The sequence below is a fragment of the Podarcis tiliguerta genome (genome assembly GCF_965153285.1).
Source record: "Podarcis tiliguerta genome assembly, chromosome: 10".
NCBI classification, from domain to species: domain Eukaryota; kingdom Metazoa; phylum Chordata; class Lepidosauria; order Squamata; family Lacertidae; genus Podarcis; species Podarcis tiliguerta.
The window spans coordinates 33,353,502-33,378,655 of NC_139543.1; the positions used below are offsets into that span (position 1 = coordinate 33,353,502).

The 25,154-nt window shown below is 41.9% G+C and overlaps 1 protein-coding gene across 4 annotated transcripts in view; it reads left to right on the forward strand.

Moving 5' to 3' along the window:
* Positions 1-281: 281 nt before the first annotated feature.
* The window catches only part of NAV3 (neuron navigator 3), a 441,074-nt gene continuing 416,201 nt past the window's right edge, over positions 282-25,154 (forward strand). For 2 of the 4 annotated variants that reach the window (XM_083400914.1, XM_083400916.1), the window contains exon 1: positions 282-1,001. The gene's annotated coding sequence lies outside the window, so the exon portion shown is untranslated. Of the gene's footprint in view, positions 1,002-1,679; positions 1,780-25,154 lie in introns of those variants that run through there. The other 2 variants (XM_083400917.1, XM_083400915.1) reach the window with 2 other exon arrangements.

The following is a 25,154-nucleotide window of genomic DNA, read 5'->3' on the forward strand; positions in this document are numbered from 1 at the left end:
GTCTAGAATTGCATGTCATTCCGTGGGCCCCAATTTAGGAGTTTCTTTCCCAGTATACTTTGGGTGTAAACTCTTTCTTTGGCCTTCTTGGCTCAGTTTTTAAAAAACAGTCTTGATTCCCCACCCTCACACCATTTTGATTCAGGGTAAGTTTGCAAACCGTTGTGTTGTTGTTTTAAAAACCCAGCCCTTAACTTGGCTCCATAGTTGTCAACTTTTCCCTTTTCTTGCGAGGAATCCTATTCGGAATAAGGGAATTTCCCTTAAAAAAAGGAAAACGTTGACAGCTATGCTTGGCCCCAACCATTGGATGCTGCTGCGCTGCTGGATGCGCATTCCTAATGTAGAAGCATTGAATATAAACAATAGAATCGAAACCTGCGTAGAAACCTCGGCTTTCCGCACGCGCTTTGCATTGTTCCTGCCGGAAACTTTCCTCTGCGCGACCACCCTCTTCCTCCTCTTCTTCCTCCTCCTCCTCCTCCTCCTCCTCCTCGTCCCCTCCCGACCCCCTGCTGATATTTCCTTCTTTTTTTTTCTTTTTAGGTGATTGAAGGGGGAGCCGGCACAGGCGCTTCCCCTTTAAATTCCAGCTGTGTGGCTAGGAAACAGCTCTTCTCGTTGTAAAGCGCTGGGCTGGGGCTGCTGGTGTGAGACTGTCCTTCCACTTCCTGGCTCCGGCAGCCGGGAGAAGATCTGATCGCCCCGCCGAGTCCTCGGGGGAGAGAGAGAGGAAGGCAGAGGAAGGAAGGGGGCAGGCGGCGCGACTCCTCCAGACAGAGGGAGAGAGAGAGAAGGCAGCCACACAGCCGGGGGTACCTTTTGGCTCCGGTTTCTCGGCTGCCCTGGGATCGGTAGCCTTCGCGGCATGTGCAAGAGAAGGATGGAGGTGGCTGGTTTCTAAATCATCCTGAAGACTATTTCCATAGTAACCTGCCGAAGTGGTGCAATTTGAGCGGACTGAGGCTTTCTCTCCGCACTTCCAGGATGCTATCTGACAGGTAAGGCTTCCGGAGGACCTTTGGACCGCTGGTCGAGGGTCTATAAATATCCATATGTCTGTGTCTCGATTATCCTATGTTTCCAAAGTTGTCTTTAGGGGGAAAAAATCGCTTTCCCCCAATTTGATTTATTTACCTGTATTAAAGAAATGATGTAATTTCTGGGCTCCTAACCCTTCCTACATTTTTTTTAAAAAAATAAAGACAGCTGGGGGGTGGGTGGGATTTTTTTTTATGCTTCTGTTCTTCCGTTATTGTCTTATAAAGAGAGGGATGTTGGTAAGCCTGAACGTTTTATTCTGTGGCGTCGGCGGCAGCGGCGTAGATTGTGGACTAGTGACTTTAGGGAGCCGGCTCTGCTTGCTGGCTGCTCCAGAGGCGTGTGCCGAGTAGCAGCACCTTTGGCCCAGGGCAGCCTTTGCAGGCGCCGGATTGATGGGCTGCGAGGGGCTTTTTGGCAGATGAGAGAGGGATGACGCTTCCTTACCTTCTTTGTTTGTCCCCTTACTACATATTCTTTCCTCCGCCCCATTTTCCAGTTCCTCTTCTCCCACCCCCCTCTGTTTGTTTGCCGGTTTCTCTCCCCCCCCCCCCCGTTTTTGCTTCTTTTATTGGGGTGGGGGCGGGCGAAGGCGTAGGAGAGAGAAGCTGGAGAAAAAATGCATGATGTACTGTGCCTTAAAACCTGAAATCCGGAGAACACCCAAAAGCAAACGCCAATATTGTCATCCCTTCTCCCGCCCTGGCTGGCCTAAAGCAGGCGATCAGCACGTTTTCGGTACTTTATTGATCTTTTTTCTTTCTCGGGGATTGTAGGTGCAGATGCATGTTGTGTCTCTCCAGCAGTGCAAGGCAGGCTGCCGCCCCGCTTTGAGAGGCGAGACACTATTGTGGTGATCAGCGTTTTCTCTGGGAGATGGATGGCACCTTGATCTCTCCCCAAAGCAGTCATTTAAAAGGAGTTAACGCTGAACATCCATTCTCCCCTGTAAGACAAGAGGTTGGCAGCATTAGGGGTGTGTGGGCTGGAGAGACGGAGGAGGGAGGGTGAGGCTTGCTAGTGGCTGTATTTGAAGTGGGGAGAGTCAAAGCAGAAGCTGACAGTTTGGGTGTTAAAGTGTGTGTGTGTCTGCGCGCGCGCGCGTGTGTGAGAGAGGGAGGGAAGGAAGGAAAGCGGGGAGGGGAGGGGGCGAAAGTAGAAGAAAGCAGCCTGTTGTTAATTGCCTAGGTTACAGTTCCTGCATCCATGCCTGCCTGGACTCTTCCAAGTCCTAGTGCCTTCCCTGTTTCCAGGTTGTATGCATCAGGTACAGCTGGAGAGTTCTGTGGTCCTGGGTGGGTGGGTGGCAACAATCTGATTCTGGAAGGGAGTCTAGCACTCAGTTAAATTCAGATGTGGGCAAAATGTATCTCAATCTAGCATTGTGTATAGAATTTGACTAACTTCCTCTCTGGCAAAGGTATTGTGCTGTTAAAGGTTGCCCAAAAGGAAGAAGGTGGAACTTTACCCAACAATCCATTCCAGGCTTGGGATCTGCACATTTTCTGCTAATTTCTGCCTGTCAGGTTTCTGTTAAAGGTACAGGAATCCTACCATTAGAATGCTATAAGGGCAACACTGAGACTAAGAAGGAGGAAGCTAACAACATAAGAAGAGCCTGCTTGATCAGGCCACTGGCCCAGCTCATCATCCACTTATCACAGTGGCCAACCAGATGCCTTTGAGAAAATTATGATGGCAGAATAAGTGACAGGTGGCTGAGGGCAGGCTGAAGTTGATGGGGCATTGGCCCATTTGCCTTAATAGACGATCCTCCATTGCCAACTAGAAATGACAAGCTGTTAAAAAATAGATAGTAATCTATGAGAGAGATGGATGGGTGTTGTAATGGTTCTAGGGGTTGCTCGTGCGTAAACCGGTGCTTATCTCCCCGGCTGGGTGCAAACACCTGGCTGGGTTGCCTAAGTGAACCTTTTCTGTCCGGACAGCCACTCACCCGTGGCTGACTCAATCGCTGGCAGAATCCGTCAGTGGGCGTTTCTTAAACTTCTTCCAGCAAAGAAGCTCTTTGACGCCTAGTCTTCTCCTACTCTCGCTGCGCGGAAGCCTTCTGCGCAAGGAGGGCGTGGGCAACGGAGGACCCCTACTCTCCCCGCTGGTCCCAGGCAAGGAGTCATGGGACTGCCTCGCCACTTCCCCCATCTGCCCCCCTTCTCCACTGGTGCTATGCTGATTCTCTTCCCCAGAAGATGGGCTGCTTCTCCCAATCCCTGGACGCTCTCTGGAATCCCTCTGGCTTTTGCGCTCTCCCTCCGGCACTGATGGCAGTTCCCTGACAGGTGTGTAAATTACATATTGCTTAACACCCCACACCTGACGAGCAGCAGCAAGGATCCAGGTTCTGTTTCCATTGGAAAATCAAGGCACAGCCAAGTTGGCAGAGTCTTAGAAATATGGTTTATTCACACATGTTTACACCAGAAGCCTTCAATAGAGGGGGGTACGGAACATTACACCCCCAAGCGTCTCTCTCATTGCTCCTCTCATAGTTTCAGCAAGGTTGGGTCCAATGCAGCAGCCAATCATGGCCACTGGTCTTTCAGTGCAGCTTCGTAGAGCCAGCAGTGTATGGGGTTCTCCCTACTCCCTATTTTCTCATGCTTGTTCGCTTGTCAAAAAAGGACAACTTTTTTTCTGGGTGACTCCACACCCATGTTTCCCAGGCAACCTTCCCCTCTGCCTTTGCCTTGTAGATGGCAGGGCCGTCATCTCTGTCTGACTGAAAAAAAAAATCAGCCAGTCAGCTTTGATTAAATTCCGGTATCCCAGAATCTAGAGGGGGAAATTTTGCATCCAGGGATCTGGGGATCCCTGCTTCCACACTAATCCACAACACTTTATTGATTGATTGATTTGATTTGATTTGATTTGATTTATATACCACTCTTCATCAAAAGATCTCAGGTTGGTTCACAAGATAAAACCATGAGATAAAGGCACAAATAAATTGTTAAAACAGAAACAACTAAACAATACCTCCTACAAACACACTTAAAAGGCTGTAGGATATTAATTGACCAAAGGCCTGGTTGAAGAGGAAGGTTTTTGCCTGGCGCATAAAGGTGTATAATGAAGGTGCCAGGCAAGCCTCCCTGGGGAGAGCACACCACAAAAGGGGAGTCACTGCAGAAAAGGCCTGTTCCCATCCTCCAGACCTCACATGGACCTCAAAGTCCATATATATATATCAAATCTAGCCTTGCTCACCCTGGTAACCGTGGGGCTGATGTGATCCAGAAACATCTGGAGGACCGCAGGGTGGTGAAAGCTGCTATAATGGATGGCAGAGTGGACTGATTGAAAATGCCCCAACTGTTGTATTGATGGTGACAGGAAAGAGAGAAGTGCTTGTTTAAGGGGACCAATATATTGACCATAAACCTGTATTTGGAAGTTCATATCAAGTGCAGGTACCTAGAATGAAGTGCATTTACTTGATTGGCAACTAAGCCCGTGTCAACACTGTTCAGTGCTGATGCATTCCAATGTGACTTTGTGTGGCTTATTCCTGCTGCTGAAACACAGGGCCAGTTATGATGCTACTTAGTACTACTGCACAGAAACCATTTCTACAAGGCTCCATAATGCACTGGAATGTGAGGTCGTTTTTTTTGTAGGAAAATATGAAGCCATGTCTTATGCCCAGGTCAGACTATTGGTGCATCTGGCTGAGTACTAGCTACTCTCCAGGTCAGAAGTCTTTTCCTCTCTTACTTCCTGGGACCCTTAATAGGAAAATGCAATGAATGAACTTTGGACCTTCTGCAGGCAAAGCAAGTGATTTATAAGTGGACCTATGGTCCATTTCCCACTTGTTTCAGTATCCTTGTAATAAGGAAGTGATAATTTCTGTGTCACTAATTCATGCTTTTGTGTTTGGGAAAAACAATATATGTATGGGTGTTGGTGTAAAGGCAACAATCTATTTGCAGAATTGTTGCATAAATAAATGTTGAATTTCTGGAAAAGAGCCCTGGGGCTCTTTAAGAAGCTTGCTTGACAAAGTGCTCAGATACCAGTAACATAACAAATAACATAATTTGTAATCATGATAATATTACTGGAGAATGAATGGTGCACGTGAAATTTTAACATTCCAAAGAAGGACCCCATAGCCTACTAGTACCTATATGCAGATTTGAAGGGAAAAAAGGCAATTTTTGGTGGCACAAGCTGTCTTGGGCTAGAGTTTGCATCACCACATGCATCATTCTTGGCAATCTATGAATATTTATGCAATAATACATTTGCATAATGTGGTGGACTATTGTTTCATTTCACCTGCAAGCCCTGGCTGGTTGGCTACCCCTGGCCACTGTAGAATATCTATATTTAATAAGATGATTCCATAATAGTAACTTCAGGCTGCAATGTCTCATTGCCACTCAGCCACATGATACATAGAATCACAGCTATTCTTTAACCAAAATGCCAAGGAAATGAGAAGTATGTGGCTGTTGCATCAAGGAGATAGTCATCACTGCTAATGGAATCCAGTGAGAGACTAGAGCAGTTCTAGGCAGGTTTTACTAAAATAATAATAATTAAAAAAGACTTGCAGGATCCAAATAGGAAATACATGCCCCAGCATGCATTTGGATAAGGTCATTTATCACTTCCTTCTTAGCATAATTAATTATCCCGTTTATTTTATCAGCTTTTAATGAGGGTGAACTGCTGAAGGATTAGAAAACATGCTTTCAAAAAGTAGTAATTTTATGCCTCCCTTCTCCATTCAAAAATGTGTGTGTGTGTGTGTGTAGTACAAATAAGAGACTCATCATTATCTATTTTTAATGGCTTATCTCATGGGCTCTCTAAAGAAAAAAACACAATGAAATGTAAGCATTACTGTCAGGAGTCTTGTATACCTGTTACATCTTGGAACTGGTCTTCGTAAACTCCAGAAGAGCCCAGAGCCACCATCCCTGCCAAGTCTATGGGGCTTTGAATCTTTTCAGCAATACTGATTCCTAAAGCTAACTTAATGAGTTTTATGCCATTGCCCTGATAATAAGGGTGTGTGTGTGGATGGACTGATAATCTGTCTACATTGTGAAGTTAGCTAATTCTGATGATATTAAGGTAATCACTGATTGTTACTGGAGATACACTGAGGAACTTTTAGGCATTCATAATAGAAACTGATACTCTTTGGTCCCTATCAAGGGCCAGACAAATGCACAATTATTTCATTAAAAAATTATTTCCTGCCAGATACCATCATGCTGAAGCTTTTTCTCAAAGCAGGCAGAAGACTGATTAGTCATCTAACGAGTGAAAATAGTTTAGTTAAAAAACTACACAAAAAAAACCACATGGACGGCTCTTGTTTTAAACATGTAAAATCTGCAGGAGATTAATTTTGCTTATAAGCAAATTGTATGCGCAAGCCAGGCGCATGGCATAAGCACTGCTAAGCTATTTTAGAGAGAATGCTGTTTTTCAGCTGATAGAACCTTCACTGTCCTCCCATGTAAACAGACATGATTCCTTATAGATGTATCTAAATCTGTTGGGGGGTGGGGCTATAATATTAGAATAAAGGTTCTAACAGTAGAATATGTTTTATTGGAACAGGCTGCCTTGGGCAGTGGGTACACCTTGGATATCTTTTAAAAAGAGGCAAACACAGCTGTATGTCTGGGGTGCTGTAGTTGCTGTGTTCTTGGTCTCCAAGTTTCCATTCAAGCCTAAGTCCCTATAAATACTACTATTGGGTTGAATAGGATTGCGAATAATGGCTATACAGTGGTACCTCAGGTTACATATACTTCAGGTTACATACGCTTCAGGTTACAGACTCCGCTAACCCAGAAATAGTACCTCAGGTTAAGAACTTTGCTTCAGGATGAGAACAGAAATCGCGCGGCGGCAGCAGAAGGCCCCATTAGCTAAAGTGGTTAAGAACAGTTTCAGGTTAAGTACGGACCTCTGGAACGAATTAAGTACTTAACCCAAGGTACCACTGTATTCAACTAATTTCCCCCCATGAAAATTAATGAGCATGATTGCTAGATCCATTAATTTCAATAGGTCTACTCTGAGCAAAACTTAGTTGAATACCACCCTTGAGGCCTTAAACTCCTTCAGAGGACATCTACTTGGAATGTACCAAAACTTGAGCCAAAGTGGGAAACCTAAAGTGTGTGGGAGACTCTCTATTTGGTGGTAATAGAAATGCACTCTGAACTTGTTCGTGGGCCTTTTCCCTTCTCTCTCTTCCAAGGTTGAGCCTTGATTTATTAAAAACATACTAAAGCTAAGTCCTGGTGAACCCTGGCACAAGCAGAGCCTTGAACATGACAACTGCAATTCCACTGTTTGACCGTTTGTAGTGTTATGAATAATACTGTATACCAGTATTACGGCATGCTCTCATGAGCAGTGGCATAATGCATATTTCTGCCATCTTCCACAGATCAATTGCATCTTTCAGCCAAGTCTGAAAGTATAGAATGTGCTTGGAGACTGTAGGCATTCCCTGCCCCCCCCCCCAAGCTGGTAGAGAACATTTACATTTATGTTGCCATACTTGTCCTTTTAAGTCAGCCTCCAAGGCAATGTTGTGGTTCTTGTATCATTGCAATTTAAAGTTAATGATCCTGAGCTTCCTGTTGAAATGATGAAAATATTGTGACATAGCAACACAGGGGATAATTTTCAACCCTGAGGTTTTTTCCAGCTCTGGTTTGAAATGCAGCAGGAAGCCTTAGGTTTATCTTCAGAACAGAAACAGCAGTGACTTACCAGAAATGTATAATCAGATATATTTTAATGTTTCGGTATTAAGAGCATTGCATTTATAGAGCTGCTGTGAGAAAGCAGGGGCGGCTTGATAATAAGAATACCAAAAATAACCATTCTGTGCCTTTTTATTGTAATGTTCCTATCCTTCTCTTAAAAAAATATGGCATGCTGTCTAGGGCAGAAGAGCAATATTAAGACTGGTGTTTTCATCCCACCCTCTGAAACTACACTATGTGATCTGAAGGGAGAGCTTAAAAATGTTATAAATAAGCTATGTGCAGTGATGTTATGTATTATCCCATGGTTCCTCCAGCCCAAGACACTTTGCTGCTTACTGCGAATAGCAAGATGGTGTCCCACCCATTTCCATGCACGGAAACCATGATGGGGCAGTGTTCTCATTCCACTTCACCTGAGGGTAGCGGACTACCTTAAGGGGCACAGGGCAAGCTGCATGACATATCCAGCACTGTCCTCCAGGACCTTGCTGCTTCTCTGTGTTCCCCTGCACCTGCTGTCTGAGGTAGCTTTCTCACTCTGTCTAAGGGTAATGCCAACCCTCAGTTGAATGCAGCTATACTCTAGCAGCAGATACATTTGTATACATAGGCTGCATGCTGAGGGAGACCTGGTATTGCAGGGGAAACTATTTTATAAAGTTGCCATGCCAACAGCTGTGCTTTGTTTTACCAAAGAATCCCGTTGATCTGGTTTTTTTTAGTCGAAAATATGTGCCAGTATTTTTAATATGCGTCATGTGAAACATGATCCTATGTAGGCTAGTGAAGGAATAAGTTCAGAAGGACTTGCTCCCAAACAAAGCGTTCACATGTTTACTCGGCGTGCCTACTTGGAAGTCAAGTCCCTTTGTGTTCAGTGGAATCTATTCCAGAGTAGAATGTGTAGGAATACATATCTTCTGCCTTGCAATAGCTTCTACAGAGTAAGGCTGTCACAATCTTGTTCAGTTAAGACTTGCATTGCTAAAACAGGGAGGTATGAGCATGAGAACAATTAAGAATCACATCATCTGGTTCATGGGCTAATTTCTGTGGCAAGAGAGGCTAATGCATGCAAGTTTCCTTCTGTTGTTTTTCTGCCTTTTTATTTTTAAAAAAGAAGGCAGCAGAAGAGCATCCCCCCTCCCCCCAAAGGGTGCTGCTGATTCTCTTCCAGTGCTAGGCCAAATATTTGGCCACAGTGTGAAAGATTAAATGGGGATTAGCCATGCTTCTGACAAACCCATCTGCATTGGTGCCCAATTCCTTTCAGCAAATCTGGCTCATGGACTGGAATAGTAACTACAGAGCTCGGTGTTACTTCATTATTTCATTTAATGATCAACACATTTTAAAAATAACTATTGATTAATTGATTTACAAGACTTGATTCATGGTGTACGATGCCTTTCTCAAATCTTTGTCTGCCCAGCTTTGTTTTGAATCCACTCCAGTGCTTGATCCTTTTAATGTGTTTTCTTGAGAGTTGACATTTATCCACAGTGGCTTATTTGTTGCTTTCACATTTTTGTTTTACGTATTTATATCCCACTGGTAACCATCAAGAGATTGGGGCACCTTTCTTAGATTAGGGAGGAAAAACAAGAGTATAATAGCTTTATAAAACTTAGAACAACTGAGGTGACTGAGAACAACTTTTCTCCTTTCATAACTCTTGGGCTTGGAGTCACCCACTGAAACAGGTTCAAGGGTGATCAAAGAAAGTGCATATCCACACAATGTGTAATTTAGGAATCATTCACCTTAGGTCAGAAGTGAGTTTTCAGCCAAAGGGCTGCATTTCCTCATGAGTAGCCAGTGTGGTGTAGTGGTTGAGAGCGGTAGTCTTGTAATCTGGGGAACCAGGTTCGCGTCTCCGCTCCTCCACATGCAGCTGCTGGGTGACCTTGGGCCAGTCACACTTCCTTGAAGTCTCTCAGCCCCACTCACCTCGCAGAGTGTTTGTTGTGGGGGAGGAAGGGAAAGGAGAATGTTAGCCGCTTTGAGACTCCTTAAAGGGAGTGAAAAGCGGGATATCAAATCCAAACTCTTCTTCTTCTTCTTCTTCTTCTTCTTCTTCTTCTTCTTCTTCTAGGGGTTGCATACCGCTGGTGGGCGGGGTCAGAGACAAAAGCGTTACTCCCATCTTTGTTCAGCCTATACCACAGGAAAGCTACCTTCCTCTCATCTCTCCATCCAGGCAACCATGAAACTTAATCAAAGTTCCAGCCAAACTAAAGCACTCAAGGAGGGTGTATAGCGCATGCCCTCAAACATTTCTCTGATGAAAATAGGGACGTCCCATTCTGTAATGATAATTTTACTATTTATACCCCACCCATCTGACTGAGTTGCCCCAGCTACTCTGGGCAGTTTCTAACATATATATATATATATATATATATATATATATATATATATATATTAAAACATTATTTTTTAAAAATAAAAAACTTTCCCTGTACTGTACAGGATTGCCTTCAGACAGCTCAGGGGTCAGATAATTCCATATCCTCCAACATTTCTCCATTGAAAATAGGGCCATCCTGAGGATCAGATCAGAAGCTGGGACAGCTTCTCTAAATCAGGGACATCCCTGGGAAATAGGGACACTTGGAGGGTCTGATAGAAGGCCCAGTGTGGTGTTCCAAGAGTCAAGTAGCGACCTGGAGGGGTCATGCTTGGTCCTGGAATTCTCCACTCATATATTAGATGGTTTTTAAAAAGAGTTAGTTGTTTTGTCCATTAGATATAACTGCAACATAGAATCTTTATCTTCTGGGCAAGAACACGTTTGCATACAAGGGCCCCAGGGGCATACAATGGGGATGGGCTTTTAGCCTTCATGGCCTGCATATGTGACTTCCCATAGGCATCTGGCTGTCCATGCTGGAAAAGAACTGGACTTGATGGCCCTCTGATTCAGCAGGGCTGGATTTAAACTGGCTGTTTCAGTTTTATTTGGAGGGTTTGATGCTATCTTGCATATGTGAATTTTTTATAGGACCAACTTGGTTCCGTAGCCTGGGTGTGGCTGGTTTTCAGCCTCTTTCTACTGGATCTCATTTTCTTATTAAATGGAGGAACGCTTTCTATGTGCAGAAGTGCAAATAGAAAGAAAGCAATCTGGGATACAGAAAAAATACTGCTGGGTTTTTAATTTTATTTCAGCAATGCTACAATTTGAGGAGATCTGAGCTATGAAAAGTAGAAAAGTCTATTCTAACAATAGCTATAAGGACTAAAAAAAAAAAAGTCCCCTTATTTACCTTTTATAAATGTAATCTGGGATCCAAAGACGTATTTTAGACAAGTACTGGATTTTAGAAAGTAACCTGCTTGGTTATTGACTTTCCCTCTATCCCTGGTTAATAACAAAGCCATACCACATTGCTTTTGATATCCGCCTCTGTTTGATTTTTCTAACTGCTTTGTTGTCGTGTGTGAGAGGGGTGGTGTGGAAGTCCAAGGTTGCTTTGGGGAACATAGACTTAGTTTCATTTTCTTAACGTGGTACCCACCCCATAAAGAATGTGAAAAATAGTAACAAGATATCCATTGTTTATATTAAACAAGCAAACAAAAAACCCAGGTGTCAAAAGTACCTTCAAATTTAGCAAGATCTGTAGTGATCCCAAAGTGCAGTTGTTATAAGCACTGAATGCCTTATTCTTTGAGCTTGCATTGCACCAGTGCCTTTCCCCACATTGTTTTATTCCCAACTGCACAGGCAAAAGGGGGACACCTAATATTATTGGGACATCAGATTATTGATAGGTGAGCATCCCACCCACCTACCAAACTTGTCTGCACCCAGTAGTTAGATGGAGACAGTGGAGTCTTTTTATATTTTGTGTTAAAGGAGGAATGTATTGTGTGGAGGTTTGCCGTGTTAATACAAGCTTATCAAAGGCATACTTTACAAGCATAATTGGCACAATAACAATCTGAATAATTTCTCTGTTCTTTACATTTCTTTGGCCTAGCTTCCTTTGCTTAGCCTCTCCGTTACCACTGTTCTTCATTCATGAGATGCAAAGTAAAGCAGGTACTGTGCTGAACACAAATATGTTATCAGTTCAGATGTCTACAAATAATGACATCAACTCACATTTTGTACATGCATCATTTAAATGATGCTACTGCTGTTATTGTCATGCAGCCATGATTGTTGTCATTATTATTATTGCTTTGAGTTGATCTTGTTCTGCAGAAGCCTCAAGAATAAGTCAGTTTTGATTAAGGTTATGTAATTTGATTTTAAAAGGTGTCTTATGTTGGGCACAAGATGTAAATTACTTTTCCCATTTAGATAGATTTAGTTTCTTGTTTATGCTGTTACCTTAGGACTATCTTTCCATGATCTTGCCCTTAAGATGTGACTTGATTAAGAACAAATTTTCATTTAGCATTTGCTTTACATACATGGAAAAGTAATTGCTAAAAGTTGATATTTTTAGGTAGATAAAAGTTTCAACAGAAAAATTACTCAAGTGACTTCATGCTGTGAAGTGTGTACTACATTTTTATGGGCTATTCCTCTGCTTAAGTGAGTAATATCAGTCGTTTCTGTCCTTTTAATGCTGACACTTGCTTTCTGAGCTGGCATTTAATTCATACAAGTGTCACTGAACAATTTTTCCTCCTTAGAGTTGATGGGTACAGCCCACGAAAGATCAATGGTGTGCATGTTATATTGAAATTTAATGGGAATTTCATATGACCTTACCAAGGTAGGCGTCTCTGTTCTGCAGTAATGGTGGGCTATACTAATGGTGGTCTGTTTTTAGTATCAAGTTTTTATTAAAGCTCTTTAAAAATAATACAATAAGATGAAATAAACTAATCTAAATAATAACAAAAAAAAAAACAGAAGAAGATACGGATGGGGTGAAAGACTCCTCTTCTGAAGGTACATCTTGACCCTTGTCTCATACAGAAAATGATGGGCCCTCCCACCTCTCACCTAGGAACCCTCATCCTGGGAGTTCTTTCATTTCCCCACCTCTCACTCAGGGTCTTTCCACCACCCACCCACCACCTTCCTGCTACAGATCTAACAGAGCTGAATTGTACATTTCCCTTAGTTCAGATTTCATGTTGGCACCTCCATCATGCCTAATACTAGTGAATATTAATGAACCAGCCCATCCAAGTTTAGAGAAATTTGATTAATATCAACAATGCTTAAAAGTTGTAAACTGTGCCTATTGCCTCTCGCTTTCAGTTTCATTTTTAAAAATAATGCTTAATTTTGTATCAGGCCAAAGGTACTCATTTTACTTTCACTTCACCGTGTAGTGTTTTGTGTGACTTTGTATTTTCTCACTCTGATCCATTTTCTATTAATGGTGGAATTTACTGTTTGGTAAAAGAGTCATGAATTCTGTCATGCGGCTAACTTAAGGCTATGATCTTTTGGACAGGGGAAAAAACACAGGTGCTTGAAGAATGGTTTCACTGTTGCTCTCTTTGGGTTCTGACAGTACTTGCATGGTATGCTGTGTCTTATCCCTGGTGAACTTTATTCCTGTTTTATAAGACACATACCTCTCCCCGCTCTCTGTACTTAATGACACAGTCATGAAGTCAACTAAGGAAAATGAAAACAGCAGCAAGGGTGTCTTCTCTGTTGTTGCATGATAGTATTGCTCACTCGACCACATCACAATCCAAAGTTCTTTCTGTTACTCTGAGCAGGTCCACACCATACCTTTAAAGCACATGACTTCTCCCAAAGGATCCTGGGACCTGTAGTTTCCCTCTCACAGACCTACAGCTCCAGCATCCCTAGCAAATTACAGTTCCCAGGATTCTTTGGAGGAAAGCCGTGTCCTTAAATGTGCATTGTATGTGGTATGAATGTATGATGTGGACCTGCTGTTACATTTAATTACCCAGTGAATTTCTTTTAACATCACAATGTAAAAACAATTTCCTTTGCTCGGATTCACAAGAATATGTATGCAATAATGTCTGTCCAGAACTGATATTTGTGTGGTTGTTTTACACCTTAAAAGCTGTAAAGTTCTATGCATCGGTTAAGTATACTATGTCGTGATTTTCTCAGCTTTCCTTGTCTACTTAATTTAGCTGGAAATCTGTGGCCAAACTTAATCCTTCATAGTAGGGCTTCCTTTGGTTAGCCTATTCTCTAATTGTTGGTCTTCTGTGGAGGCTTTTGCCTCTTGTGATGCTACTTTGCTTTAGTGGTATAGGCCAGCTGCCTTTAAATAAACATGTGCAATTCTGCAAAATTACTGTGAAAGGCTGCCAATTAATATAGAGTGTTCAAGATTGGTGTTGTCACAGTTTACTTTTGTGTGTGTATATTCAAGAATAATATTTAGGTACAGAATAATAAAAATGTACAGATATTTGTCATTCTTGAGCCAGTAACAGTTATTGCAAAGCTTGATGAGTGTAATAGACTAAGTAGCAATAGAACAAATAATGATTTACCCCCACAAGACCCTCTCAAAGTAATATTGCTTTGTTTTGTTTTGTTAGCAATACACAATGCTTGACAAGCTACAGAATAGGATTTTATTTTAATTATCTCTACATATGCATAACAATTCTTCATTGATTTATAGATCAAATAATGGTATTTTGCTTTTTTTTTTTTGCCATACTGAGTTTCACTGGGAAGGACAGGGTAGAAATTTAATAAATAAATAATATTTGGGTCAATGGGTATCTCATTAATTTCAGTAGTCTGTTGCATACTAACCCCCCCCCCCCGCAAATCTTATTAGCTAGTTTTCTATAGGGATGATTTTTCTCTCTCTATATATATATTTGCAATGGACAAAAAAAGTATGCTTTTAATAGTTTTGAGTGTTAAAATTGTGGTAGATCTGCAAAACAGGGAGTGCTGTTTGTATTTAACTTGAAACAAACAATACAGGGAAATGTATTGCTGCAGGAAAAATGCTGTTGGTTAATATTCCTTCCCACCTATTGAATGAATCAACTGGAACTTGGGGGGTGGGGAGTCGGGGCAAAACAACAGGCCTGGAGAAGAACATTAACTTAGTCTTCCTTGTTTGCAGTCAAACAATGCATTGAATTTTACAAGAACCTTCCTGCTCCCATTCTCAAAGAAATGTTTTCCACTAAAGGCTTTATTGGCACAAAATAACTGCTAGTGCTCAGTGACTAAAACAGGCTAGTCCCTCTTTGGAAGAAATGGGTTTGATTTTCCATTCCCCTAGTGTGAAAATTTGAGTGTGTGCCTTAAATTGTTGTCTGAAGATGCACAATTAGGTGCTGAAGCATTAGAGGTTTTTGAGGCACAGCAAAAGTAATAGTATCACCTGAGGTGAAATTAAACTTTGAATCTCTGAAATATATGCATATTTCAGCAAAGCATTTATCAGACTTTCTGGTGGTTCGTTTTAACAAAGTCCTAAAGAAGTTAAAATGGAGTGGTGTGGATATATTCAGCCAGTACCAAAAACTGTTTCTGCACGGAACAAGGTTCTACTTCCTTTAATTATACTGATTTGGGGCATTCTAAAAATATGGGTCCAGCATACAGCCTAAGCATTTTTTCCCTCCTTGCAATCCGCCAGTGTAACTACATGCCACCAGGGGGTGCTCACATGGCAACTTTATAGTCATCCAAAAAGAAGAACAAAATAAGATTATTGGAACCTTACAAGGATAAGAAGGGAGACCTCAAGAAAATTCTTTCTGCCACCTTCTATTATAGTGAATGCTGAAGGAAATGACTGTTGGGAACTGTGAAGGAGAGGGTGAGAAGGAAACAGTGAGGCAGGAATTTTGCCATGGTGCTAAGAAAGGGCAAAGGCTTTGAGGCCTCACTGATAAATTTTTCACATGAAACTAGGTGAGTAGAGTTTAGGTACCTTCTTGTGTAAATATAAGAGACTATTTCAAGCTGACAAATTGCCACAGCATTCATATAACTGCTTGGTAATCTGTGCTATTTGGTCAAATGAGGAAAACTTCTACCTTACTTCAACATTTTAGAAGCAATCTAGGGAAGCATGGGAACGACTAAAATTCTGCCCATTACTTGGCAAGACAGATATGTTGACTAACACGATAGGTGTATATGGAATCACTTGGTATAAATTGCTACTTGGGAAATCTGTAGCCTGTGGCAGATTTGCTCATAAATACTCAAGGACCAGAGTGCATTGTTTTATATGACAACTTCCGATGAGCTTTCCAAACTTTTCATGTTGGTGACACACTTTTTAGACACTTGTCATTTTTTTGACACAGTAATTTAGTTTTACTAGCAAAACAGAGGTGAAACTAACCCCTTTCCAGCTCCAGGAGGAGAGTTCGCGCGACACACCTACACACTGCAGCCGACACACTTAACGTGTCGCGACACACAGTTTGGAAAGCTCTGTTCTGATTACTAGATGGTGAGTAGTGCCTGATTGCTCTTCCCACGAGCTGCAGGAGATTTAGCAATATTACCTATTTCAAATCGTTGTTCCTTTGCCATTATAAAATCAAGGGAATAGTACTTTTTTAGATGGATTGACTCTATAGTGAATCCATCCAAAGGGGCTAGCCAAGTTCACTTAACTTCACACATGATCGTATGGCCCACCTGTGTGTACATGAATGAATATAAGCATTACTTCCGCTGACAATGGAGGCAGAACATAGTCATAATGGCCGGCAGCCACTGATAGCCTTTTCCTCCATGAATTTGTCCAATCCTCTTTTAAAGTCATCCAAGTGGGTGGCAATCACTGTGTGGGAGCAAGCTCCATCCTTTAACGATGCACGGTGTGAAGAAGATGATAACAGGTGTTTCCAAAAGACTAGGCTTTGTATAAGAAGCAGTATGGGCAGGTGTCAGAGCCCACCTGGCCCTGCAGAGCCCACTGCTGCAGACATCTGCCCTGGATCCCACGTGTGGGGTGGCTATAAGCTACTGTTGAATATTTCTTTTGGAGGATTGGAACTTGAGGCTAGGCAACAAAGTTGATCTAAAATAGCAGCTGCCTTGCACAGAGCTGTCACCTCATTGGCTCCCATCAGAAGAACACTAGCACAGGTAAGCCTGCCAAGGCAGGGACCCTACCAGTGGGCATTATGCCATGGAACCCGCTATGCATGGTGCTGGCCCTCGTATTAGGAAAGTTGCATGGGATGGTGGTTGAAAAGATGTGGGCGATAATAATGCATTTGAGCACATAGACAAATTAGCCCCCGACATCTCTATTCATGCTCAGTTTGGCATTTTAACCAATATTTGGGGAAGACCTCTCTTGGCCCAGCAGTATTGTTCGAATGTTTCTTGTGTGGTTTGTTTGCTTACAAAAAGGGGGAAGATGAAAAGGCAGTGTTTAAACTGACAGTCATTTGATTTGCATTTGTAGCAGGCGCTGCCTCTCTTGTTTAGAGGCTATACAATTTTCATTTACAGCACGACACATGCTGCATTCATCAAGAGGATTAGCTGTATTCTGTGAATTAGGAGGACAACCTTGCAGAGAATAATGCATTTGACTACATGAAACGCTTTCAGCCTGTTTCCTCCTATATTTAATGCCCTCCCCTGAAGTTAGCATGTTTGTCCAGATCCTCCTTATTTTTGTCCTTCAAAATGTGCTTTCTTTAAAAGATATTGGATCTAGTTCAGGCTTGCATTGAAGTCTTATTGGCAGTGGTTAGGAGATGTGTAGGACTAAGGCCAGTGAGACAATAAGATAGAGTTGCTCTCAGTTAATTTGTTTGGGTTGAATCTATTTTTAAATAGTGGTGGTACATTTCTTCCCATTGTAACGTCCAGACTCAGATTACTTTCATATGTGATTGACCGTATTATCGTTCCAAGAAACAGCAGTTTAATTCCATGCAATTTATTGAGTACTTTGTCTTTTTATAAATCAGGCTTTGAAAAACTGAAGTAGGAATATTAATGCTAAGATTTTAAAGATGTCTGGAGAATTTGGATGTCTATCGCAATTAGTTCTAAGAGGAAGTGTCTGTCCAAATCTTGGAGGAGGGTTTTTGGAAGATGCTTTTGTATAACGATGTTGAAAAAGCATGCCTTATGACTTTAGTCTGAATTTCAAGGATTTCCACCCCCATGAATGTGAAATAGAGAATAATAATGTAGGCTGTATTCCTTTTCTTTTTTTTCAATCCTCTCCTCCCCATTTCCTTTCATGATTAACTTTCTATCCTATATTTCATTATATTTGATTAAAAATAGACATTAGGTAAAATTTGCAGGTGGAGGATAACATCATAAAAAAATCATAATTGTTGTTTCATTTTTGTTTTGATTCTGATCAGTGAAAAAATATATTGACATTCTATGACATTGATATCCTGGCTTGGATATTAAACCACAGTTCACAGTTTGTAATTACCAGGGAACTGCAGTGTAATAAACCCCAGAAATATTGCATTCTGATGTATGCAGCAGAAGCTGGTCCAATAGGATTGAATCCCAACAATTTGTCCTCAGCCAGCCCCCACCTGCCTTCCTTCTTGATTGCATCCAGCCCTCTGCCTGTCACTTCCTCTTCCTCAGTCTTCGTGTTGCCCTTGTAGGACTCAACAGGCAAGAGGATTGGCAGCAAAACTATAATTAGTTGGTTCTGCCTGTTATCTGCTGCAGCTCCACCTATCATTGGTTTTGGTTTCACCTACTGTTGCTCTCCCAGCCGCCACTGGATGCATATAAAAAGGAGGATGGAAGGCGATGAGGGGAGTGCTTGATGACCAGGCTTGTTCTCTACAGCCTATGCATGATGATCTGGCCTTCCTTGACCACTAGAAATGTCTCTTGACAAATCCCAGATTCTGATCAGGCATAGCTATAGAAAAAAATTGTAAGGATGGGTTTGTTCATAATTGTTAAGATCCACAATATTTAATGTTTATTGTATGTCTGCTTCATTTTAGGAGTTAGAAATAATGGTGTGTGTGTGTGCTGCAAGGGACGAGGAGTTTGCGATTCATTACTAGTACTGAAATCAATGCTCATAGTGATGAATGCACGGGAAGAAAAAATACCGGCTGGGTCATGTGCTTCAACATTACTTTTCTTCACAGTATTTGGCTTAAAGTTTACCAGGGAATGAACTGTTGGGTGCAGCAGCTATGTAAGGAAATGCACTGGCATTTTCACCATCTATGGCCTTTTTTCTTTTCTTTTTTTTTTAAGTTACAGAAGTGAAGGCAAGTAGATCCTTCAGGGCAATTGAAAGTAACACAGTTGGTGAGGCAAAATCTGTTAATTCATTCCAGTTTTATGTAACTTCTGATTTAGGTCAAAATGACAGCACTGCAAGATGTATGTGAGGTGAAAGCCAGTGCAGCAACTCTCAAGTATATAAATGAAGCAGCATGCCTCTTTGAGCAAGAACAATCCTCAAGAGCATATCACACCCAAGCTCAGCACACTCCACCGGTTCTCTGCTTGCTTGAGGATATACTTCAGAGTCTTGATCTTAATCTCTGAAGCCAATAATAGGCCAGCTTCATTTCTATTTGAGTCTGTCTTGCATCAGCAAAAGTAGATAAGGTCGGCTGCCAAGACCTTTCCCCCAACATACATATTTCAGTTTGCAATATTTGCAGCTTTTTTAGTTTAGAAAAAGGCAGGTGAGGGGGAGGAAAGACACACACATGATAGAGGGGTATTACTGTTTGCAAGGTGGGGAGAAAGTGGATAAAAACTTCTCATATTATTAGAGAATTCAGCACCGTGCAATGACGCTTAATTCAGGACAATTTTTTAAAAAATACTTCTTCACACAGCATATAGTTAAAATGATGGAATTAACAGCAATGGCCATCTATTAGGATAGATTTAATAGGGCATTAGACAAAATAATGGGGGATGTCTATGCTCTGCCTCCCGCTTTGAGAGGCAGCATGTCTCTGTCTATACCACTTGCTGGGAATTGTAAGTGAGGAGAGCATTGTTGCATGTAGGTCCTGCTTATGGACCACTGTGAAAAGACTAGATGGGTGGACTAGGTGGGCCTTTGGCCTGACACAGCATGGCTCTTCTTCTGTTCTTACCTGAATATAGTTCTGTATACATTTCTCCAAAAAGGAGTCGAAGTATCACCCAAAGGCTAGACTAGCAACGGTAGTGTTTAATGTTGCTAACTTGATTCTTGGCTCATTTGTAGCGGACATAGGAGCTGTGTCCAGAACATCTAGGACTAAAGAAAAACTGTCCAAACTCCCTTGTTGTCTTGGCTGTTTCCAGTATTGCTACATTTAAAGTATTGAAATGCTGATTTTTGCTCATGATTTTGTAACGCAACACTGCATCGCCCACAAGAGGGAGGGATTGGCAGGCTTGGAGTTAGGACAAAAAGTGAAGAAGTCAAAATTATATTCAGAACAAATTCTATGTCACCACCAGCACCCCGTACCAAAGCAGCACAATTAAGCATTGCTTTAAACAATCAGAATGACGATAACAGAGTGGGCTGAAACCCAGATTAGAGAGAGAAAGAGAGAGAGAGATTTTGGTGTTTGGATAGGTCACTTCCTGTTTTGCTCCAAGAAGCTGTTTTTTAAATGCCCCCGGAGTTGGAAATGAGAACTGCCTCTAGGAATCAGTGGAGAAATATAAGAAATTGAAGCTGCTTAAATTAGGGAACTGTTTGCCCACCTTTGAAAAGAAAAGCCCAATGAGGAGTGAGCATGCTCAGTGAGCACAGAATACACACAGGCACAGAGGAGGGGGAGACACAATGCAGCTTCTGGAGTCCTACCCCACTCATAATGAATACTGGTCAATTTGGAGAGAAAAAATCCTTAACGTTTAAAATTGCAATGCTTTTCATGTCAACAGGACATATCATTATTCCCCACTCCTCCTTCTTAAAATCAGAACTATCCAGATATGCATCACGAGTGGACTAATATAGTCTGGTTTAAATACAATTTGCTAATATGTATTGTGGGATGTGGGTTTCTGTATTTTTTACCTACCTGCCTTCCAGCCTCACTTATTTTCATGGCCTGAAATTTTTCTGCCTTGCATTTCTGAATTCCCCACCCTTTCTTCAAAATTGGTAAAGTTGGGGGGGGGGGGAGTCCACCCCATGTTGTGTTACATCTTTCTGATTCCCTTCTGTCGGCTTGGGGCTGATAGCATAGCCATTAATTGTCTGCTTTAATTATTGCTGTTTTTACAGTAGATGCATGCTGCTTTCATGTAAACTGTAAATACTGCAACACTTAGAACATCCAGATTCTTCAGATGCAGCTGGGCATGTTAGTTATAGTCCTGCAGCAACTTTTAATTGAAGTCCAGCAGCTCTTTCAGGGAGCTGGCTAAGAAGAATGTTTGTGCGTTTGATTGATGTTGGGAATTAATTTCTGCCAATGAATATGTCTGAAAGCATGTATCCACACACCATGCTGTGGACATTTGAAAATCTGCACCTTTGGCCAAAATTAATTTACCGCATAGTATTCATAAACATCATTTACTGGATAATAGAACTGAGAGGTTTTAGAGGAAACGAATGTGTTCTTGTTGTAACAGAAATGAGAGAACAGACAACACCTTCCAATAGAGGCATAATAGAGACATTGTTAAATAAATAGACAAAACTGTGGATTTGGGAAGAAATGGTAACAAAATTGCGACAATATGGGAAGTACATTTGCTGATAAGCATTGTTGCAAGTGACTCTGTGCTGGTAAGGGAATTATTCCCCTTATTTTAAGGTAAACATTACCTTTCTGGGTGAGCGGATATTCAGAATTGTCTTGGAAGAGAAGTGAATTCACTTGCATCCCCCCCCCCCAATGTTTCAAACAAAGATTTTATTGCTTCAGTAAGAAAGGAGACCTTGCCACCACTCAAGCTTGAGTACTTGTGGAGAGGAAGGTTTAAGCTTGCCAGCTCTGCAAGAAATTCTTCCTAGAAAATAAATGGAAAAATGCAAGCAATATTTAAAAGAAGTGGCCATGAGAGGATTGGATTTGTCACGAACATGTCATCAGAGGTGTTGGTAGTAAACTGGTTAGCTGGTTAGTGCCTGACATGCTAAGCCAAACCTTGGTACTGAGACCATGAGGAAGGGCCGGCTTCCAAAGAGGAGCTCACAGATTCGTGGATCTTTCCTGGTCCTTTTTGCTGCCACGCTAAGCCAAGCCCCAAGGGACAGGAAACTGGGTTTGGCCAGGGGATAATGTTCCAAATTTCCTCACCTCCAGTGGGACAACTTTGACAGGTGTTGACAAGAGGTGATTGGTGGTAACCACAGCCTCCTTTGAACTTAGACAGGTGCCAATCACCTGAGTGGAGCTGGGAGCACCTTTAATGATGCTTGCTATGGAGAGAAAATATGCCTTCATCTTTAAATGAGGAAGCAGTTTGCAATTAAAGCTCTTCTTCCAGCACCAGCTTCCAAACCACTTCCTTTGAAGAGGGAGAAATGATTTGTTTTTAAAACAAAGCATTTACTCCTCTGCAGAGGAAGCAGTTTGGAACTCCCTAGTGCAGTTGATCCGTGCTGGCAGGGGGTCCCACTTGCAAAAGGAATGACCAGGAGCTCCATTTTAAGCTCCCATTTTCCCCTTTCTTCCTGTGTTTATTTTTGCCCCACTGCTGATATCACATATGCCGTCAGGTGTGGGGCAGTTTTGTGTGGTGTGTGGGAAATGGCCTTATGAGACAAATTGGGACTCATAACCTTTGCATGTTTTCTGAACTGGAATTCATGGTCAAGCTCTCTCCTTGCTAATTGCAGCTGTAGCCAAGCAACCTTGTTCTGCAAAGAAGCATGTTCATTTTTCTCCTTGGTCAGCAGGAATAGTTTTGTGGGAAGATAGAAAGACAATCTTCAATAGCAGTACCTTTTGCCTTCCACTGCAACAGAATGCATTACTGAACAAGGAAATGGTTAAAGAATGAATGGAAATGTTATCTACCTGATAGGAAACCAGGCTTACACCAAGGTTTCTTAACAATCCTAACATTTGCTGACTGCAACAGATAACTCTGCTGAAATTGTGTTACCCAAGATATTTTGTCTAGTCGGCAACATGATACCCTAAGACTTGCTGTTCTGCTGATCTTGACAATTCTGGCCTATAGAGGAAGACGCTTACTACTTTATACATGTGGAATAGATCTTGTGACATGCAAAATGAATAAAATGTTATATGCAGCGTGATGCTTAAATTAAAGCATCTCAAATGTTACAGTAGATTCAGTAAAAATATATACATAGCATCCATGGGATGACAGACCTATGGACAAGAAGATGGCTTAAATCCCAGTTTGCTTTCACTACACCCTATTGCCTAAAAACAAAAACAAAAAACTAGCCGATATCAGTCTTGTGAATGCAGAACCAGAGCCTTGCATGAACTTTCAGAATCTGAAGGCATCAGCACTGTGTGTGTGTGTTTTCTCCTCGCTGGTGGTATTTGCATAAATAAGGATTTCAGAAATGCATCTGCAAGACAGCTTTATTGACTCAAATCCCTTGGTGGGAGCAGTGCTACTTACTAGCATGGATGCATAAGGCAAATAGGATTTTGCTGATTATTGTTGCTACCTGCAATAAATTGTCATCCACAATTGATGTGGGAATTTAAAATTCCAGTTTATCCTGCACTTTTCTCAAAGCTCTTAGGAACCCATTGTCTTTGTGAGGGATGGGAAGAAATGTAGTTCTGGCTAACTGGCTGTTGTTTCAGGGTGAAGGATTTTGCATAATTTAGTGTGGTTTTTTTTTGGTTTTTTAAAGAGATGTGCAAACTAATTTTGAAATCACAATCATTTTAGGGCACTCCTGCAGTCTATAAATAAGAAGATGGTCATGGGAACTGAATCATTCAGAACTTATGCCATGCTTTGTTAAAATAACTAGCATGCTTTAGAATCAAGCTTGAAAAGGGCTGTTAATATTGTGCATACCAATGGCCAGCCTTTATTGGAAGTGTGAGATCCCAAAGTAAGAGCTTTTTATGTTGGTAGGTAAGATATTACTTGGTAGGTAAGATATTTTATGTTGGTAGGTAAGACTATTAGGATAGCTCAGATTGTAGAGCATGCGACTCATAATCTCAGGGTTATGCGTTCAAGCCCCACGTTTTAAGGGACGCAGGTGGCACTGTGGGTTAAATCACAGAGCCTAGGACTTGCCAATCAGAAGGTCAGCGGTTTGAATCCCCGTGATGGGGTGAGCTCCCGTTGCTCTGTCCCTGCTCCTGCCAACCTAGCAGTTCGAAAGCACGTCAAAGTGCAAGTAGATAAATAGGTACCGCTCCAGCAGGAAGGTAAACGGCGTTTCCGTGTGCTGCTCTGCTTCGGCTTAGTTATGCTGGCCACATGACCCGGAAGCTGTACGCCGGCTCCCTCGGCCTATAAAGCGAGATGAGCGCCGCAACCCCAGAGTCGGCCACGACTGGACCTAATGGTCAGGGGTCCCTTTACCTTTTACCTTTTTAGGTAAGATACTCCCAGAATGAAAGCATTGTTCAGTATCCAACAGGGATAGGCAGAGAGTAGATCAGAACCTACTGGCAAATCACTGGGTGACTTATACATAGTAGATCAGCAAGGATTTTCTGTCTCCCTGTTGTTTAACAATAGCAGCAACAAAATGACCACCCCTCCTCAATTATATGGCTGAAATGAAGAAAGCATTGGATGACCAGTGGGGGATTTTTGTGTGGATGTGAACACAATCAGTTCTGATACTCAAAACGAAAGCATGTTCTTGTAATTCTTTTAATTCTTTTGTGCCAGGCTCTGGATAATTAATCTTGGCTTTCTAGTAAAACACACAATGGACCCCACAGGCCTGAATCTGTCCACTTCTGGTGTAGATTGAACCAAGCAGGGAAAAGCCTTGTTATACACAAACTGTGTAATAGATAGCTATAAAGTGGGCTTGATAACCATTATGGCCCGTCTCTGGTTTTTTAGGTTGTTTCTGGAAATGATTCCTTAACGTTAGCCACATAAAGTGGGAGAAGTGTGATCAAATGCCTATTCACTTTTGAGCATTCATCCTCTTTAATTAGACGATTCACTGAAGTGGCTCCATTCCTCTGACTTCTCAAAGCACCACTGCAATTCTTTTAAAGTTTGCCTCCATGTGTGTCTGATTTAAAGCCAATAGTCTCTTCCATTAGGGGGCCTCATGGGACATACCCATGAACTCCCAGTAGTCAAGACAGATTCAATTAAGTAGGACAGAGTGCTTGCTCATGTGTAACTGCCTTGCTGCTGGGAGCAGTCTAAACATGCCTTTTTATTAATTTGGATAAAACCATAATCTCTACTTTCTCAAAATGTGTGTGTGTGTTTAAATGAAATAACCTCTGTGCTCTTTGCTTCATACA